Source organism: Lolium perenne, chromosome 4 (assembly GCF_019359855.2).
Source record: "Lolium perenne isolate Kyuss_39 chromosome 4, Kyuss_2.0, whole genome shotgun sequence".
NCBI classification, from domain to species: domain Eukaryota; kingdom Viridiplantae; phylum Streptophyta; class Magnoliopsida; order Poales; family Poaceae; genus Lolium; species Lolium perenne.
The window spans coordinates 306,939,301-306,943,008 of NC_067247.2; positions in this window are offsets into that span (position 1 = coordinate 306,939,301).

The following is a 3,708-nucleotide window of genomic DNA, read 5'->3' on the forward strand; positions in this document are numbered from 1 at the left end:
GATTCAAGGAGGAGCTACTACTTCCGCTGCCCGCTGGAACGGGGAGAAGGACGTCGTCTTCATCAACACCGAATGTGTGACCGAGTACGGAGGTGCTGCCCGATCGTGGCACCGTGATCAAGATCTTCTACGCGCTTTTGCAAGCGGCAAGTGATCGTCTACCGCAGCAACAAGAGCCTCATCTTGTAGGCTTTGGAAATCTTCAAGGGTGAGTCTCGATCATCTCCTCGTTGCTCCTGTCTTCTAGATTGCATCTTGGCTTGGATTGCGTTCTCGCGGTAGGAAATTTTTTGTTTTCTATGCAACGAATCCCTACAGTGGTATCAGAGCCAGGTCTATGCATAGATGGTTGCACGAGTAGAACACAATGGTTTTGTGGGCGTTGATGTTTTTGTTGTCTTTAGTTTGAGTACTTTGCATCTTTGTGGCATAGTGGGATGAAGCGGCTCGGACTAACTTTACATGACCGCGTTCATGAGACTTGTTCCTCGTTCGACATGCAACTTGTATTGCATAAGAGGCTTTGCGGGTGTCTGTCTCTCCTACTATAGTGAAGATTCAATTTACTCTTCTATTGACAACACTAGTATCACCGTTGTGGTTCATGTTCGTAGGTAGATTAGATCTCTCTCGAAAACCCTAAACCACGTAAAATATGCAAACCAAATTAGAGATGTCTAACTTGTTTTTGCAAGGTTTGGTGATGTGATATGGCCTTTATGTGATGATGAATATGTATGAGATGATCATTATTGTATTGTGGCAACCGGCAGGAGCCTTATGGTTGTCTTTAAATTTCATGTTGAGTAGTATTTCAAAGTAGTTGTAATAGTTGCTACATGAGGTGAACAACCATGAAGACGGCGCCATGGACTTTGACGCTACACCGACGATGATGGAGATCATGCCCGAAGATGATGGAGATCATGTCCGTGCTTTGGAGATGAAGATCAAAGGCGCAAAGACAAAAGGGCCATATCATATCACATATGAATTGCATGTGATGTTAATCCTTTATGCATCTTATTTTGCTTATAACGCGACGGTAGCATTATAAGATGATCCCTCACATTAATATCAAGATAATAAAGTGTTCTCCCCTCGTATGCACCGTTGATATAGTTCGTCGTTTCGAAGCATCTCGTGATGATCGGATGTGATAGACTCAACGTTCACATACAACGGGTGTAAGCCATGTTGCACACGCGGAATACTTGGGTTTGCTTGACGAGCCTAGCATGTACAGACATGGCCTCGGGACAACGGAAACCGAAAGGTTGAACACGAGTCATACGGATGATATGATCAACATGTTGATGTTCACCATTGAAGCTACATCATCTCACGTGATGATCGGTTTTGGTGTAGTGGATATGGATCGTGTACCACTTAACAACTATGAGGGATGTTGTATTAAGTAGGAGTTCATTAGTAATTAGATTAAAACATGAACTAATTATCATAAACATAGTCTGAGTAGTATTTTGAATTAATTTGTAGTATTGGCATCCGTTTTCTACCATGCGCTAGTCTTGTAATTGAGATAGAAATACTGTTAAAATTTGACAAGAAACTTTACGGACTGGTACCGTATTGTTAAAGAATCAAGAAATGATTAAATCCTATTGCAAACTTTTAGTAAACCTCACATTGTTGATTCATAGAACTATGGTTTCAATTAGTACCTAAAGTTATCTTGTCTCCGTGAAACTTGAAGTTCAAATCTGTTTGAAAAGTAAGGAGCTGAAAATTTAGTTTTCAGAAATAATCAAGGTATGAGATATATGTGATATCTAAAGACCCTATTGCAAGATGATAGAATACAATTTGGTGAGACTACATAAACTCATAAGTTTTATGGGAATGTACGAAGGTTGAAGACGCAAGGCGTCCCAATCCTCCAACTATTGGGGCACTAACGATATTCGCATATCCATGAAGTAATTGTCCTTAGTATGCACCATTGCTAAGACTCGCCGTTTCTAAGCATCACGTGATGATCGGGTGTTATAGATTCTACGTGTGCATACAACGGGTGCAAGCCAGATTTGCACATGCGAATACTGAGGTTAAACTTTACGAGCCTAGCATGTACAGACATGGTTTCGGAAAGTCGTCATGATATAATGGATAAAATTATGAGTGAAATTGTTCATCATATTACAAAGTTACTAATAGTGAAATCTGGAACACTTGTCATATGCTGATCAACTTCAAAGTAAGAACCTCAAGGTTAATGGTATTTGACCAACAAACCTAGAAGTTAATGATGTTGAAGTGTTTTTCTGAATAATGAGGAAAGCTAAAAGAGAAACTGCAAAAGATATTTTGGCAGAAAGAAAGAAAAGACTAGAAAGTCTAGCTCAGGTGTATATAAATGATATACATGTTATGGATGTATTCCTCGTTTGGTCACACAATGAAATTCTTGGGTATTTGTACCATATTGGTTGGTATGAAGTGTCATACAAAACAACGCAATACAAGAATACGATGGCCTAAGTGACTAATAAGGAATATGGTAATAATGCACATCTGGAACATAATAAAGTGTTATCATGTTTGTCGTTGGCATTCTACCTAGCCCTTAGAATTTATAATAAAGAAGTTAATAATTGTTATTTTGCTCTGGTCAAAGGAAAACAACGAGTTGTTCAAATTATGACATTACTTCATGTACGATGGATAAGTTATTATAAATCTTAATGGTGAAACACACACACATAATATTGACGCTAAAATGCCATAAGGAAAATGATTTGAATTCCACTTATTTGTGGAACCGCCATTTAGGTCATGTTGGAAAGGAACGCATGAAGAAACTCCATGCAAATGGATTATTGGAGTCATTTGATTTTTGAATCGTTTGGCGCTTGCAAATCTTTTCTAAAAGAGAATGACTGAAATACCGTTCATAGGCCAAGAGTTGAAGAGGCAACTAACTTAGTGGAAAAATACATGAGGATGTATATGGTTCACTGGGCATAGCTGTGTGCGGGAGATTCTTCTACTTCATGAAAACTTCCAACAATGAATTGAGTATATATATATGGATATATTCGATAAGGGAGAAGTTTGGAAACATTTGAATGGATTCAAATAAATTTCCGCATGAAGTGGAAATCATCGTAATAGAAAAGTCAAATATCTATGATTGGATCATGGTGGAAATATTTGAATTACGAGTTTTAGCGAACATCTAAGAGAGTTATGAAGTTGTTCTACAACTCACGTTTCTTGGAGTATCATAGTGATGATGAAGTATCCGAAAGACGTATCCAAACTTTGTTGGATTAATGATGAGATAAAATGAAGCCATTATATTTTTGTGGATTATGCTTTAGAGAATATCGCTTTTTACACTAAATAGAGCATCATCATGATACGTTGAAATGACACCATACGAGTTATGGCATGGGTATGAACCCTAATAGTCATTTCTTAAATTTTGGTATGCATAGCATAAGTAAATAAGTTTACAACCAAGATCGGATGAATGTCTTTGTTGGTTATCCCAGAAAATTGATTGGGAATTCTTCCCACTATGGAGACAAAGACAAAAGTGTTTGTCAATGTTTCTTATTTCCAAGAAATTGTTTTCTAGCGAAGTATTTGAGTGGGAGGACAATAGAACTTGATAAGGTTTATGAACCTGAGCATAATGATCAGAGTAGCGCAGCATCGGAAATGGTTCCGGAAGCGGCCACG